Here is an 18,023-nt window from a genome sequence, read left to right on the forward strand (position 1 = left end):
GAACAAAGGTTGAAATATATTGTGTACATGGAAATACTAGTGGTCAATGAGAGGAAGGGGCAAAGGGTATGGTATGTATGAGATTTTTCTTTTCATTTCTTTTTCTGGAGTGATGCAAATGTTTTAAGAAATGATCATGGTAATGAATATACAACTATGTGATGATATTATGAGTATTGATTATACACCAAGAATGGAATGTTCATATGTTAAGAATGTTCAAGTTTGTATGTTGTTTTGTCAATTATAAAGAAAAAAAAATTTATATATATATACACATTTATCCTCCCCCATTGCTTTTGCACTGTCAGTGTAAATGTTAGCACAATGAAAAAAGGCAAATAATGTCTTAGTAATTTGTGAAAATATTTTTGACCTTGTATTCCCTGAAAGAGTCTCAGGGACCTTCAAGGGTGTAAGGACCATTCTTTGAGAAGTGCTAATCTTAGAAGCATTGTGTTAGATGAATGCTGTAAACCTTTATCGAGCAGCTAATCTGTGTACTAGATATTAGGACCTCTAAAATTAAACATCTAGTCCCAGAAGCTCAGTGTCTATAAGGAATTAGGGAACTCAACAATTATAACATTATAGTAAGGTAACTATGATAAAAGTACAGGCCAAGAAAAATTAAATTTGCCTTGGTAAGCCAAGGAAACCTGCCAACAGAAATTAGTTTTTGAGTTGAGAGTTAATGGATGGCTAGTGTTGCCAGGGAGAACCACAGAGGAGGGTAAACATGGTGGAGTGGGCAGCACATGCCAAGATCCAGAGACCTGAAGGCACATGCTGTGTTCTGGGAACAGTGTTTGAGAGCTGCTCCATTTAAGTTGGAAGTCCAGATGAAAGTTAGGTGTGTGGTGATGACACTGGGTAGCAAGACCATGTAATAATGCAAAGGAGCTCAGAATTTATTCTGAATATCACGGGAATCCATTAAAGAATGGCATATAATCAGATTTCTGTGTTAAAAGGTTCCCTCCAGACCAGAGAGGAATGTACCCAGAGACAGAGCAAAAATCAGATAGGTCTTGATAATCATCTAGTTGAGAGAAATCGTGAGGAGTCAGACTTAGGCAGTTGGGAATAAAGAGGAGGAGGAAAAGCCAGAAAATATTCAGGAAATAGACTGGATGGGTCTGAGGGGGCTTGATTTGATTGGAAGATAATTTTGGTTGGGAGCCTAGGCTATGGAATCAGACAGCCTGGACTCATACCCTGGCTTTGCCACTTCCCAAAGGAATGGCTCTGGGTAGTTCCTTAACCCAAATTTCAGCTTCTCCAGTTTTAAAATAGGGAGAGTAATACCTGCTTTATGGGGCTCTTAAGAAAAGTTGATGGAAAGATACATGTGAAGCTCTTACATGCTTAGTAAATATATGGTAACTGTTTTTGTTGTTTTATGAGGATGACTCCCAGGTGTTTGACTTAGGCACCTGATGTGGTTCCATTCTCCGCAGTAAGGAGTACAGAGATGGGAGAACTGGCATGGGTTTGAGGACGGTGCATATGAAGTTCGGTGCAGGATGAAGTTTTCCTGGGAATTTGTGGAGGTGTTTAACAGAGGGCCGATTCCTTTGACTGAAAGCTCAGAAGACACACTTACAGAGATTTAGGAATCTTTATAGTAGGCTCAAACTCGGGTCACTGAATAATGTTTTCAGGGGATTTGGGGTTGCGAGAGTGAAGATATAGAACAGATAGGGTAGGGGAGCTTGCAATAAGCCTCTGAAGAGGTGTGGCCAGAGAAGTACAAGGCAAATGGGTAGAGATTTGAGCCTGTGAAGATAAAAGCAGGGTTTCAGGGAAGGCTGAGTCAACCACAAACCTCCCTAATTCCAATTCTAATCACTGATTGTGAATTGTTTTAGTTTTCTTAATACTTTCCTTTTCTAAAGTGGAGGCATTTAATAGAAATGCTGAAGTAAATGTTTAATAGGGTTTGTTGTACTCATATTTGTTTGCAAAATAGTTATGAATCAGGCTCTATTATGTGAAGCATTTGATGCTGGAAAATACTGAATATCTGCTTGCTGCAGTTTAAAATCTATAAAAAGAAAGCCTTGAAATATCTTTTATTCAAACAGATGAGATGTCATGAGTAATTAGTGTCAAAATTCATAGATTGCTATTTAAAGTTCTACCCCAAAACTCTAATTATTTCTAAATTCTAACTCTAGGGTGCTTTTGAATGCTCAAACTTTTTAGTAATGAAGTTTAAAGATGATAATAAGTTCTGTGAAATCACTCTGCTAGACTCTTTGTCCTTCATGCTCCCCCAGTATCCACTTCATCAATACATTCTATTCTGTTTCATATCCCAAGCCTAGCCACTTCTTTTCATCTTCACTGCTACCAGCCAGTCCAAGCCAGCATCATCTTTTATGTAGAGTATTGTGGGAATGTTCTAGATGGATTCCCTGCTTCCATTCTTGCCCATTCCAGGAAAATATTTTTAAAATATTTTTATTGACTAATCTTCACACACATACAGTCCATACATGGTGTACTATCAGTGGTTCACAATATCAGCATGTAGCTGTGTATTCATCACCATGATAATTTTTAGAACATTTACATCACTCCAGAAAAAGAAATACAAAGGGAAAAAAAAAAAACTCATATATCTCATATGCCATCCCTCCCTCTCATTGATCACCAGTATTTCAATCTACCCAATATATTTTACCCTTTATACCCCCTATTATTTATTTATTTTTTATCCGTATTTTTTACTCATCTTCCATACCCTGCATAAAAAGAGCATCAATCACATGGTCACATTGTAGAAGCTATATCTTTATATAATTTCTTCAAGAACCAAGGCTACACGGGCTCAACAGTTTCAGCTACTTCCTTCCAGCATAGAATATACCACAAACTGAAAAGGGATATCTATATAATGCATAAGAGTAACCTCCAGGATAACCTCCTGACTCTGTTTGAAATCTCTCAGCCACTGAGAATTTATTTTGTCTCACTTCTCTCTTCCCCCTTTTTGTCAAGAAGGCTTTCGCAATCCCAGGATGCCAGGTCCCAACTCATCCTGGAAGTCCAGTCCCACGTTGCCAGGAAGATATAAACCCCTGGGACTCATGTCCTATGTAGTAGGGGAAGGGCAATGAGTTTACCTGCTGAGTTAGCTTAGAGAGGAAGGCCACATCTGAGCAACAAAAGAGGTTCTCTGGGGGTAACTGTTAGACCTATTTTAACTAGGCTTAGCCTATCCATTGCAGAAATAAGTTTCATAGGGGTGTACCCCAAGATTGAGTGTTTGGCCTATTGATTTGATTATCCCTACTGCTTGTAACAATATCAGAAATTCTCCAAATGGGGAAGTTTAATATTTCCTCCTTTATCCCTAGTCGCCCAAGGGGACTTGGCAAATATTTCTTTATTCATTGTCTGAATTACTCCGGGATGTATCAGGGTGTCACGCTAACCTGGACAAACCATAAGAACTCACACCCTATTCAAGATTCCATGTACTTATGGTGTTCAACTAAACTGACCATATAAGTTAAATTAGGTAATATGCTACCCAAAATATAAGTTTTGCACCAAATAAACATTTCTCCCTTTGATGTCATACAGAAGTTGAATTTTTAAAATATGGACCATATCATTCTTTACCCTGTATTTTGACCTACCCCAGTCCTATCAGAGTATCTTCTTTCATATCTCTAGTCGAAGTCTGATCACTTTTTCAACTTTTTAAACATTTGCTGTGTGGGGTAATGCTGACTTTCATAGCTTTAGAGCACTAACTCTGAGTCTCAGGTGTTACATAAATACCTGAAGTTTCTGGAAACAACCAGGTTATATACAAACAGCTCAGTATCTTAGAATTTAGAAATAGCAGTTACAACTTCTGAATGTATGTGACAGCTGTAAGAGCTTACAATCTAGAACTCTATAATAGGCCCCAACCTGATAACCCATGTTCTTGACTTCAGTTCACTGAGTTTTTATATTATAGTTAGTCCATATGAGTGAGGCATGATAGTTTTTGCCTTTTTGTTTCTGACATTTCATTCAACATATAGTCCTTAAGGTTCATTCACCTGTTTGCATGCCTCACAACTTTATTCTTTCTTGCAGTTGCTTAGTAGTCCATTGTATGTATATACTACAGTTCCCCCATTCCTTCCTTCCTTCTTTGTACCCTTAGGCCACCTCCATCCATTGTGGGTCACTTCCACCATAAACACTTCCACCATAAACACCAATGTGCAAATGTCCATTCCTGTCTCCACACTCAGTTCCTCCAAGTATATACTGAGCAACCAGGTTGCAGGATCCTATGGCAACCCCAACCCTAGTCTCCTGTGGAACCACCACACTGCCCTCCAAGGGGCTGCACCTCTCAGTTTTCCTAAAGATAGTGAATAGGTACATCTCTTTCTCTGCGTTTTCTCTAGCACTTGTTTCTGTGTGTTCATTTAAAAAAAATTTTTTTTTGCACATTATGCATTCCAACCTAAGTAAATAGACATGTCTTCACCCCATACTTTATCTGAAGACATTTCCTTTTCTTCCACAAAGAATCTATACCCCTCCCCAGTGCCTCCTGCCTGTTGACATTTGCTTTTGGCATAATGCCTTTGCTACATTCAGTAGAAGCATACTACAATGTTATTATTGACTATAGACCTAGCTTGCATTGATTTTACTTTTTCTAATATACCATCCATTTTCAGCACCTTGAAATCTTGACATTCATTTGTTCTCTCTCATGCAAAGATGTTTTATATTTGTACATTTAATCACCATTGTTGTCCATGCTAGGCCTTCCTAAATTATACTGTCTCAGTCTTTATCCTTTACCTTTCCTTCTGGTTTCCCAGCCCTTCTCCCTCAATCATACTCACATTGAGCTTCATTCAGTGTACTTATATTATTGTGCTACAATCAAGTAGTATTGTGCTACCCATTTCTGAATTTTTACAGTCAGTCCTATTGTAAACCTGTATACCTTTAGTAGCAAATGCCTAATCTTTACCCAATATCTATCTCCTGATAACCTCTGTTCTTAACTTCAACTCTCAAAATTCACTCATTAATGTTAGTCATATTAGTGAGACCACAGAGTATTTGTCCTTTTATTTCTGCTTAATTTCATTCAGCATAATATCCTCAAGAGTCATTCACGTTGTTACAGGCTTCATGACTTTATTCTGTTTTACAGCTGCATAATCTTCCATTGTATATGTATATACCACAGCTTGTCTAACCACTCATCCATTGATGGACATTTGGGCTGTTTTCATCTCTTGGCAAACGTGAATAATGCTACTATAAACGTCGGTGTGCAAATGTACGTTTGTGTCCTTGCCTTCATTTCCTCTGAATAGATACCTAATAATGGGATTGCTGGATTATATGGCAATTCTATACTTAACTTCCTGAGGAACTGCCAAACTGCCTTCCAAAGTGGTTGTACCGTTTTACATTCCCACCAACAGTGGATAAGTTTCCCTCTTTCTTCACATTCTCTATAGCTTTCTGTTTTTCTGATAATGGCCTTTCTAATGGGTGTCAGATGATATCTCATTGTGGTTTTGATTTGTATTTCCCTAATAACCAATGAAATTGAGCATCTTTTCATGTGCTTTTAGTCATTTGTATTTCCCCTTCTGAGAAGTGTCTGTTCATGTCTTTTGTCCATTGTTTTATTGGGTTGTTTGTCTTTTTGTGGTTGAGTTGAAGAGTCTCTTTACATATTCTGGATACTAAACCCTTATCTGATATATGGTTTTCAAATATTTTCTCCCATTGCATAGGCTGCCTTTTTACTCTCCTGACAAAGTTCTGTGATGAACAAAAGTGTTTAATTTTGAGGTGATCAGAGAAATCTTTTTATTTAATGAATCGTAAATTTTATTTTAAAATGTAAACATCACTATACATGCATACATGTTAAAACAATAAAATTTACAATTTTGTTAATCTTTTTATTTTTGCATAGTACATCACTACAGTATAGAATCTATGCCATATAAAATATATACAAAGCAAGCCAAGGCCAGATTGGATGCTAATGCAGTGATCAGAGAAAGATGAAATGTGGTCTTCAGAAGCATGGGAGAAGTCTTTTTTTAAAAGTCAGACACTGTCATCCCCTGATTGGAACCTTTAGTAACTTTTCATTATATTTAAGATAAAATTCAAACTCGCTTCTGGGCGGTGCACTGTGACTGAGTGGCAGAATTTTCGCCTGCTGTGCCAGAGACCTGTGTTCAATTCCCGGAGCCTGCCCATGCAAAAAAAAAGAAAAAAGAAAAAAATCCAAATTTCCTACCATACTCTACGAAGAACTGCATGGTAAAGCCCTTGCCCATCTTCCCACTCTCATTTACCAAACACCATTCTCTAGCCTGCTTTCTTTTTCTTTACGACACCAAGATGTAGTTGCTTCAGGGCGTTAGCATGCTTGCCTTGCCCTTCATCTAGTTTCCAAGTGACTCCTTCAAGTCTCAACTCAAATAGCACCTTGGCAGAGAGACCTTTTCTCACCACCAGAGCTGAAATTGCTCTTTCCCCTTTTCATGTTTTATCATGTCACTCTACATTTTCCAAAGTGCATATCTTATCACTAAAATTATCATATTTAATTGCTGCGCTCCTTCCTCTACAATATAAGGTCCCAGAAGACAGGGACCTCTGTTTTGTTCTCTGCTGTATTGACATTTTAGATGTAGCTGACAAATATTTATTGAATGAATGAATGGGTAACAACTGTTTACATGTTTGGCTTTGTTTTGTTCTATTTTAAAAGGGCACTAAGCTGACTTTCATTCCTCTGTCTTCTAATTAAAAAGCTCAAGTTCAAAATTAAAGATAATGGTTAGCCACTTGCAGTTCTTCTGAGAGGAATTCTTATGAGAGAAATTTCCACTATGTTTCAGATGAAGTTGGTTTAAGAAATGTAATTGTTAGTCTACATTTGCTTTGTCCTCTTGAATAGTGTCTTGTTTTGCTAATGCTGTTGGAATATAGTGTACCAGATATAGGTTGGCTTTTACAAAGGGATATATTAGTTTACAAATTTATAGTTCTACAGCCATAAACATGTCCAAATTAAGGCATTAAGAGGTTGATTCCTTCTCTGAAGAAAGGCTGCTGGCTTCCAGGATTCCTCTGTCACACGGGAGGGTACATGGCAGGCACGTGCTGGTCTATTTTTTTTTGGTCTCTGAACTCTGTCCAAGCTCCTTTTGGTGGTTCCCTCTCTAAGCTCTATTTTTATCCTCATAAAGAACTCCAATAAAGGATTAAGACCCTCCTTCAATGGGCTGGGTCACATCTCAATTGAAACAATATAATCAAGAAGTCCCACCACAGTAGGTGTGCCCCCACAGGAATGGATAAAAGAACATTGCCTTTTCTGGGGGAACATAACAGCACAAGTAGTATTGCTTTATTTTCCAGGGAGTATTTAGAGGACTGGGTAGTAGGAATAAGAAAAGGTTTTATGTCAGTTCTTTAGAGTCTTTTGGAATGGATGCCACCTGCTAGACAGAAAGGCCTGGAAGACCTTTGTATCCACAAATACATACACACACACAGACACATGTTGAACCTTGCATGGTATACTTATAATAAGCATTCAAAATCTCTGTTCCTGATTGCTTTTCTTTATTGTATTTGCTAAAGATATAAAGTGACTTGCTGGTTCTCCTGCTATAATTATTTTTTATAATCCTTTTCTTGTATCTGTACTTGTTTGGGGTTTTTTATATTTTGGTGTGATATGCTATTTTCTATCTAATGTTCATGACCATTATATTTTTTTCTACCTTTGTCCGAATTAAGTGCTTGTTGCCTTGAATTCTACTGTTTGAATGTTTCTGTCCTGCTTTGCTTTTGTTTGAATATGCTCAGCCGTTTAATTTTTAGCTTTTCTTTGCTGTTTAAATTGGTGCTCTAAAAAGATGTTGTGGTTCTACTGCTGCTAACAAACCATCCCCAAACTTAGTGACCTGAAACTAGACCCATATTATTTCTCGTAATTCTAAAGATTGGCTTCATACAGCTGGATGATTCTGCTTCCTGGGCTGTTGGCTGGGACTGCAGTCATCCTGTGGCTAGAATGAGATGGCTCATTTACCTGGCCAGTGCTTTAGTAGGGATGGTGGGGCTCAGATGAGATGTTGGGACAGTAAGATGTGTGTATCTCTCTCCCTCTCTCTTACTCTTTCATCTATCTATTTAGTCTCAGAGCTCTCCCTCTCCAAGTGGCTTCTTCACAAAATCTCCTTATATGGTCTTTCTAGCAAGATTACTGGACTTGCTAGAGTGCAGAAGTAGAAGCCACCAGGTCTCCTTAAGGGTGAGAAGTGGAACTGAAACTACATCAATTCTGCTTTGCTCTGTTAGCTGAAGCAAGTCATAAGGCCAGCCCAGATTCATTGGGATAGGATGGGAATACCAGGTGTGATTTACTGGGGACCATCTTTGGAGCCTAATTATTGGTATATGAGAGTATAAACCCTTCCCATTTAATATTTTAATTGATGTGATAGTGTTTCTCTGGCTTAGGCTTGTTTACTTTTATTTCCTTTAGTGAATTTGCATTAATGTTTTAATTCCATTAATTTATCTGTCAGTATTAAGACAAAAGCTGCACCTTTATCAGTTTTGATAAATGAAGTCTTCAGCATGATTTTATTTCCCCTTGACCTACTTTTTTAAAAACATTTTTATTGAAAAATCTTCACACACATACAGTCCATACATTGTGTACAATCGATAGCTCACAATATCAGCACATAATTGTGTATTCATCATCACGATCAGTTTTGGAACATTTGCATCATTCCAGAAAAAGAAAAAACTCATGCATCCCATACGCCTTACCCCTCCCTCTCATTGACCACCAGTTTTTCAATCTACCCAATTTATTTTACCCTTATCCCTCCTATTGTTTATTATTCATATTTTTTTACTCATCTGTCTTTTTATCCATCCTGGATAAAAAGAACATTAGACACAAGATTTTCACAATCACATAGTCACATTGTGAAAATTTTATCTATATACAATCGTCTTCAGAAATCAAGGCTACTGCCAGACAGCTGAACAGTTTCAGGTACTTCCCTATAATCACTCCAATATACCACAAACTAAAAAGTGATATCTATATAATGCATAAGAATAACCTCCAGGATAACCTCTTGACTCTGTTTGAAATCTCTCAGCCTCTGAAACTTTACTTTGTCTCATTTCTCTCTTCCCCCTTTTGGTCAGGAAGGCTTTCTCAATCCCATGATGCCGGAGTTCTGTCCCACATTGCCAGGGAGATTTATACCTCTGTGAGCTATATCCCATGTAGAGGGGGATGGCAGTGAGTTCACCTGCTGAGAAGGCTTCAAGAAAGAGGCCACATCTGAGCAACGAAAGAGGTTCTCTGGGGGTGACTCTGAGACCTAATTTTAAGTAGGCTTAGCCTATCCTTTGCACCCTTGACCTGCTTTTACCCATATTTATATTTAGTCAATATTTGGAATTTTAGGCCATGTGATAAATTTAAATATTGTATATCTTCTTTTTAAAAAAGTAGTAGATACTTTCATTGATTCTGTAACTATATAAATAATTGTTTTGATATAATTGATTTAATTGGTATCAGAGCATGCTAATGTCCTGATATACCATTATTTCTGGGGAATTGATTCATTTTTTGATAAACTTGAATTTATCTTCAATGTTTTCATGGTGGTTATGTAGTTATATAATTTCTGAGTTCTTTGCAAATTGATAATGCCTTTCTCTTGTCTTTGCTCACACTATAGTTTGCTTGGTTATAGAGTTCTTAGATCACACCCTTTGCTTCTCAGAAATTTATAGTTATTATCCCTGGGCATTCATTGTTGCAGAAAAACTTAAGGCTTCTCTGATATATATTCCTTTGTAGATATACCTCTCTGGGATATATGGATTCTTGTTGGATTTTTTTTTTAATAATATAAAATTTTTGCCAACAAGCCTCATTGGATGGAATAGGAACATAGTCTGAAGCTGCATTTTACAGTCTTTTTTCCAACTTTGTCAAGTTTTCTTTTAGTATAATTTTGATTCTATTTTATCTTCTGTTTACTCTCGTTTGTCTTACAATTATGATGATCTGTTGGGAAACCTTAATTCTAAACTCTATTTTTTACTTTCTCACTGTGCATTTTCATATTTTTGGATTTTCATTCTACACTGTAGAAAAACTTGTTTAATGTGACTTCCTTGATATGAATTCAACTTTCAGTCATGTTAATTCTGCTTTGTTTTTCCTGTGCTGAAGCCAGTTCTTCTGTTGCATTTTTAGATTCGAAATCTCTCCTCTCAGTTTCTTCCCTTCTCAGCATACTGTCTCTTTATTCCCACTGTATGAGGTTCTTAATGCAAGGTCTTTCTACAACCAAATATCTAAATCAATATTGCCCACATACTTTTTTGTGTCTTGGAGTAAATTAGTGTCGTTGTACCACTGCCATCTTGCCACTACTTCCTGCTGGGTGGGTCCTACTGCTGTAGTCTCTGAATGGAGGTCCACAAAGAACTGCTGAAGGGGGCAGTGAAGAGAGGCTATCTCTGAAGGCAGTCCTCATCCAGTCTGGAGCTGACCTGCCTTTTTTTCCTGATTGCTACAAACCCAGAAACTTCAAGCTGAGGGTACGCGGTAGAGAGAGGTGAAGGGCTGAAACCTGTTCCCACATACTTCCTGGCCAGCTGTGCTGCTCCCCTTTAGGAGCAAAAGTTCAGTCACCCATGAATATATTCCTCCATCTTTCTTTATTCACACTGCAGTTAATAGAAATTTCCCCAGGCTTTTGCTAAGTATTAGTGTTCAAAACAGACTTTACTTTCTGTCTTTGCTTGAATGTGTTTTTTTTTTTTTTCCTTGAATGTGTTTTAGATGATATTGGTGAAATCATGGCAGGAAGTGGTAGCCTGGTGCTCTCTTAAGTTCTTTATTAATCTTAAGAAAAAATTTTAACCCTTTTTATTGGTACTGGGACCCTTTCTCCAGGTAGTCATGGTTTTCCTGGGATCATAAGAGATATTTTTGATAGAATGCACTGAATAGTCTTTTATTAACAGTTTTCACTCAACTAAGGGAGAAAAGTCATTCATGTAGGGGGCTTCCCTCATGATTAACCTGAGTTCAGAAAAAATGTTACCCAGAGTTTTTCCTTTAGAAGCATCCAAATTATTCTAAGACTGTAGACTAAACTAGATTTAAAAAAATGGCACTAACATTTTTACACTTGATTTTTTAAATGCTTAACTTCTTAGTCTTAATTTTGTCTTACTCTTTTACCATATTTACTTTCATCTTTTTATCTTTTGGTGTCAACCTTTTGTCTCCCTTACTTCAAATATAATGCATTTTGTTCTGTAAAGAAGTTTTGCCCTCTTTGTTTTTTTATTTTTGCCAGCCATACTTTTTTCCCCTGAAATTCCAATTTTTAAAATCCCTATTCTTTGGGTTCTGTTCCTTGTTATTCTTTCATTTTAATTCTCACTGCTTTAAGTTTTTCTTTATTTTCTTAAGCATAATTCACCCCAGCCCCCATGATTTGATTTGATATGATAAAGGTTGGAAGGATATCAGTTCCCGGGCCAGTGGTCACAGTGGGCATGTACCTTCAACAAATAGGGAAGATCTATCTGTTTTTCTTCTCCTCCTGATAGTCTTGATGCAGATTTTATGTCTCTTTCTTTTGAGCTGCCCCCAAAAGTTATAACTTGAGGCTATATTGATTAAAACCATTTTCTAGAGCAGCAGTGGTTGACTTCCTGCTAATGAACTTTTGAAACGACTTTGGACAGCACATAACACCTGTATGAGAAGCCAGTTCTGAAATCCAGTGTCTGTAACCAAATCCATTTAATAACTCTGCCATGAAATCACTGCATGACCATGAGCAAGTTTCAGAACCTCTTTTGAAGCTTTTTCCTAGCTGTGAAGAAAAAAATAATATATACCTTATATGGTTATTGTAGGAAATAGTCGTGAATGCATGCCATGCATAGTACCTGACCTATGGCATTCACTCTGATATAGGACATAGTTTTTTCATAGAGGAAAAGAACGGAGTGGACAGGTTATGCCTAGAGACAGTCTGTCCTAGCACCAGTTCAGTGAAAGAGAAAACTGTGGGTGCTTGAGCCTCTTTTCAGGAATGTGGGAAGGTTGCCTGCCCTGGGCTCATAGATATCTCTGGACCTGCTCCTAATCTAGCTGCCTGGAAAGCCCATTTTTAGCATATTAATAAAGTGTACCCTGGTTTTTAACAGTTTGATGGGGGGGGGGTTATGTGGAGAAAAGAATCACTTACAAATATACTCAGCTGGTAATATGTAGCTCAATTTCAGAAATATTATAGTGAGAAAGATGACTCTTAAAAACCAAGGATTTCGATAAAGACTGAGATGGTATAACCTAGGAATGCCTGGAGTGTGTAATGATGGTGACTAAATGTACAAATTTAAAAATGTTTTTGCATGAGGAAGAACAGAGGAATGTCAATACTGCAGGGTATTGAAAATAAATTGTAGTTAATATGTTAAAACTTAAACTTATATGTGAGACTAAAGCAAAAAATGTTTATTTGGTACAAAATTTATATTTTGACTAGTGCATTTCCTAATATAACTTATGTGGACAGCTTAATTGGACACCATAAGTATATGAAACGTTGAGTAGGGCATGAAATTGTATAGGTTTGTTCAGAGTAATGCCCTGATGAATGCCAGAGTGTTTTAAACAGTGAATAAAAAAGTATTTGCAAAGCCCCTTGGGGGAATGGTGAGAAAAGGAAAAATCTCAACTTCCCCAAGTGGAAAATTCTTGGTATTCTCACAAGCCATAGGGACAACCAAAGCAATAGGCGGAGCCTGTAATTTGGGGGTTCATTCATATGAAACTTAACCCCTCAAAGGATAGGCTAAGCCTACTTAAAATTAGGCGTAAGAGTCACCCCCAGAGAACCCCTTTTGCTGCTCAGATGTGGCCTCTCTCTCTCAGCCAACATGACAAGCAAACTCACTGCCCTCCCCTTCTCTACATAGAACATGATTCCCAGGGGTGTGGACCTTCCTGCAATGTGGAACAGAAATCCTAGAATGAGCTGGGACTCAGCATCAAGGGATTGAGAAAACCTTCTCGACCAAAAGAGGGAAGAGTGAAATGAGACAAAATAAAGTGTCAATGGCTGAGAGTTTCCAAACAGAGTCTAGAGGTTAACCTGGATGTAGTATTTGTAGTGGATGTCCCTGGAGCATCTCCTCACTTTATGCTTTAAGAGTTCCCTTATTAGGTCCCTGTTTGGGCACCAATTGCCGAGTCTGGCTCAAGCAACTGTCGAAACAGGGTAAGAAGTGGTAGTGGGAGATTGAGAAGAAACACAACTTAGAGTTTAAGACAAAGCATGAGCCAGGTAGTTCATTGACTGACTGAACACAATAACCGAATAGAAACAGGAATATTTTCCCCATCTTATATTCACTGCAAAGCCTTCATAACGAATTTCCAAGATTTAAAACATTATGGCCTTAAGGCTGAAACCAACAACAATGTTTTTGAATGAGATCAAATAAGCTTACTAATTCAGATGTTTTAACAGGTACCCCAGTAGCTTTAACACACACACATACTCCTCTAGCCGCCTATTATGATTACCCGTTACCCTGATGATCCAAGGAAAATGCTTACTTTACCAATATGACTCGAGTCCTCTTCTATCGGCTGGACACACGTGCCTCTAATGAGACTTTTCCTTGGTTCCTTAATATTGATTTGGAGTCTTCTTCTTCGAGCCCCACGTTGGGCACCAAATGTTGCTTTCTGTAGAAACATTAAACTCTTGGCTTCTACACCTGGAGGTTATTCTTACATGTTATACAGATATCATCTTGTTAGTCAAGATGTAATGGAGAGGCTGGAGGGAACTGCCTGAAAACGTAGGGCTGTATTCCAGTAGAACACAGATGTTTCTTGAAGATGACTGTATAATAATATAATTTTTGCAATGTGATTGTGTGATTGTGAAAACCGTATGACTGATGCTCCTTTCATCTATCTCATCGACAGATGAGTAAAAGATATGGTTTAAAAATAAATAAATAATAGGGGAAACAAATGTTAAAATAAATTTAGTAGATTGAAATGCTAGTGATCAATGAAAGGGAGGGGTAAGGGGTATGGTATGTATGAATTTTTTTCTGATTTTATTTCTTTTTCTGAATTGATGCAAATGTTCTAAGAAATGATCATGATTATGCATATACACTGTGTGATGATATTGTGAGTTATTGATTATATAACAAGAATGGAATGATCATATGGTAAGAATCTTTGTGTTTGTATGTTGAATACAAAACGGGGGGGATTAAAAAAAAAATCCAAGGATTTATGTCTGCAGTTTTTTCTGTAGCAATTTTTCAGCTTGATTTGGAATGGTGGTCCTGTTGTGTGGATCTCCTGAGTTGACCTCTTCATTCAACTCAGAGCTTTTCTTTCAGGCATCGGCAGCCCTCTACTTGAAGCCCCCACATCTGCCCTCCTGCGTGGTCTGCCTCTCATGCAAAATCTCTGGAGAGAAGGTTCTGGCTCATTTCTTGACACAGATTCCAAATCTCTTAAGATACCTTGGGGGTGGGAAGTGAGGATGGCACAGCTAGAGGAAAAGGCTGTATTTGTTGTTTAACTTCCCAAGAGCCACCAAGGATAGTCTGGCCAATTCTCAAAACTCAGGCCAGGATGCTGAATTTAAACTAATGGCTCCCAAACTTGGATGTATATTAGAATCACTAGAGGAGGTTAAAAAAAATGCCAGTGCCTGGGCCCCACCCCTGCAGAGTCTAATTTAATTGGTCTGGGGTGTGGCCAGAACTTAATAGTTACTGTAACAACCCTCCAGGAGATCCTGACATGTAGATCTGACCTCTTAGATTTGGTAAGAGTGGGTGCCTGAGTGGTAGCCCACTGCCCTCCCGGGCCCTGCATTATGTGTGCTAGCTGATTGCCACCACCCTTCCTGACTGGGGCCCTCTGGCTGCCCCTCTCTATTCTCCCTGAGGGCTAGAGAGAGGCAGCCAGGGGAACCTCCCACACGGTGCCAACTTGTACAGCTCTCCTGCCGTCTGTTTAAGATTGCACTTTGGCTCTAGAAAGGGGTCCATTTCTCTCTAACAAAGTCTGTAAGCCACTGGACTACTGGGGGCTAAGTCTCCCCTTTTTGTATCGGAGCAGACCTAGGACTTTTCTGAGGGGAATTTGGCTTCTACTTTGTTTCCCCTTGGTGTGGTTCTCAAAGCTCCATAATTTTCAAAAGGGAAGACAACCTTTCCCCTTCTCAGTTAACTGTAAAACAGGTACATCCATCCTTGATTGGCTACGTAGTAGCTTGATTAAACTTGAGTTTCTTGCAGAGAATTTCACCTCAAAGTGTTACGTATTCAATTCAGAAAACTTCCTACAAGTTTTGGCCACTTGTAAAGTCATGTTTATGTTTTATCTTGAACTGTGATTGTGACTAGCTGGCATTGCAGAATATTATAAAATATCGACATTTGAAAGTAGTGAATTTTTTTCTTTCAATTCTAGGATGTTATTTACAAAACCAGTCACTTCATCAGAGAAACTCTCAGAGAATGCATGGGAGAGCTTTCTCTCAGGCCCATGTAACACTGGGCAGTGCAGCATTCTTCCTTACCCACTAGCTTGCTCTTACCTTGTGGCTACTCTGGACCTAGGAACTGTGTAGGAACTGTGCAGTGCCTAACAACGTGCAGTTTGGTTGCAGTACCTTCTCCCCAGGTCTCATTCTTTTCTTAAAATGTTTTCCATTTATCTTCAATTCCTTATCTGTTTACTTTCTTTTCTTCTGTAATATATATCTTTGTTAGCCCCATCATCCTTTTTGGAATGGGCTGGTGTGCAAATTAGTGTCTAAATGAGAACTCTCCTCAATATTTTAAGAAGCCACCCTTTCTATCGGCTCCTGCTACCTTGGTGTTCGCTCTCAGCTTTGATTTCTGTGGCAGAAGCCCCCTGCTGGGCCTGTTTGCTACTTCTCCCACTCTGCCCATCTTTCTCGACAGATCTTTCGTTAGCCCTTTACTTACAGAGTGGAGCCCACCAGCTTCGGGGAGAAGGCCTTCCTTGGCTGTAACCTCCATTTTGTGCTCCATTTCTTGTGACCCCCCCAACCCCCACCCCACACCTCAGGCTTCCATAACTCATGCTGTGTGTGGCCTACTCTTGGCCACCGAATCTCAGGCTTTGAAACCTTCTGCCACACCTTCACCTTTCTCTGCTCAGGTTGCATTTCCTCTGCGAAACCTTTGCTGATCCCCTCAAGGCAGCATCGACCACTTCTTGGGTGTCACTTCCTGGCTGGGTGCACATCCTTTTGGTCATGCTAACCTGACTGCTGCTAAACGTAAGGCGCCTCTGTGTAAATTAAAAACAGGCATCCACCACTTCCTCAGGACACTTTATGGCACATCCAAATGTTGGAAAACAGTTGTGATAAATAAGTCCGTGATGTCCATGGTGTGAACAGCACCTAGGGCTGGGCTTGCGAGCTGTGTCTGTGTGGTCATGATTGTTTAACTGTCTGTGTGGGGAATGCCTTTATTTGCGCTGTAGATTCCTATTGCCTGACCAGAGCAGGCCCCCACGAACCATTTGCTAAGCAAAAGAAGGAATGAAAGTATAAACATGAGCCACATTCTTATCTGGAAAAAAGCAGAAAAGACATTCCTGCCAAAGCCTTTTTGTGCTTAACAATATAAATACATTTTTCAATTCAGAAATACATAGCTCTTTTGCCCCTACATTTTGGTGTTTCTGAAACTAGCAGCTGTCTTAAGGTCCGTGTACCATGGTGGGTGAGAGCACAGACCCTGGAGCCTGACTGCCCAAGTGTAAATCCCAGTTCTACCACTTACTAATTATGTAATCTTGGGCACATGACTTAACCTTTCTGTGCCTCAGTTTACTCCTTTCTAAAATGGGGATGATAATAATTGTTTCTACCTCGTGGAGTTGTGACAATTATGTGAATTAATGTATGTAAAGTGGTTATAATAGTTCTTGGCACATAGTAAGAAATCTAACTGTTCACTATTATTGTCGATATGGTTGTAGTTCATGTATTTTTTAATATACTAGTGTTTCTTCTTAACACCAAAAAGGTGTTTTTTAATCCTTGGCACGCAGTTTAAATTGATAACATCCTGGGCTCAGGGAGTGCTGGATGTGGGGAGCTTGCTACTGTGATCCAGACCCTGCCTCCCACCGATTAGCACCATGTCTGGGTGTGCTGGGCCGGGGTGCAGCACCTGCGGCCGCACACCCACACCGTTCTTCTGGTTCTTGCAGCAAAAGGTACAAAGAACACAGACAGGAAACCAGTAGGCTTTTTTTCCCCTCCTAATTTGGCAGAAGAGAAAGGGGAAAACCAGAGGCCTTTACAGACAAGGCTTGTTTTCAAGTTTAAACTTCACTTCTTGTTCATGTTTTCAAGCTGGCACTCGTGATAACTACTGGTTGTATTAAATCAGAAACCAAGGAGAACCAAGTTTTAAGAAAATGACTTTAATATACAATCTTCTTCTAATTGCAGGACAACTTTCCTTTGATTGTTTTCAAGAGAGCGGTGCCACCAAGTTGCAGAAGGTAATGAATGTTCCAGGACAGAGGTCTCCCTTAGAACCACAAGGTATTCTCAGGCTAGGCAATTGATGAGAATCGCTTCTTGAATAGCTGAGGGTTTCTCCTGATCTTCTGGGTTCACTTGTGGCTGTCACAGCACAGGAGAGATGGGGTGGGTATTTGCTGCATTGTTTCCAGGACATTTTTCCCCTTGTGTCTCACACTGGCTTTAGAAGCCAGAATGTTGTGGGAAGCTCCGCATAGCTGATGCTGTCTACCCCACCCTGTTGAGCTCTCCCTCAAATTAAGCAAGATCTGACTAATGCATTCTTTGGAGATGCTCTGACCATTTTCATTATGAAAA

The 18,023-nt window shown here is 39.0% G+C and overlaps 1 protein-coding gene across 6 annotated transcripts in view; it reads left to right on the forward strand.

Annotated features, from left to right (window-relative positions):
• COA1 (cytochrome c oxidase assembly factor 1) overlaps positions 1 to 18,023 on the forward strand; it is a 199,889-nt gene that overhangs the window by 172,177 nt on the left and 9,689 nt on the right. For all 6 annotated transcript variants that reach the window (XM_077119345.1, XM_077119346.1, XM_077119350.1 and 3 more), the window contains one exon: positions 17,631 to 17,683. The gene's annotated coding sequence lies outside the window, so the exon portion shown is untranslated. The remainder of the gene's footprint in view (positions 1 to 17,630; positions 17,684 to 18,023) is intronic.

The sequence above is a fragment of the Tamandua tetradactyla genome, chromosome 1 (genome assembly GCF_023851605.1).
Source record: "Tamandua tetradactyla isolate mTamTet1 chromosome 1, mTamTet1.pri, whole genome shotgun sequence".
In the NCBI taxonomy this organism is placed as follows: domain Eukaryota; kingdom Metazoa; phylum Chordata; class Mammalia; order Pilosa; family Myrmecophagidae; genus Tamandua; species Tamandua tetradactyla.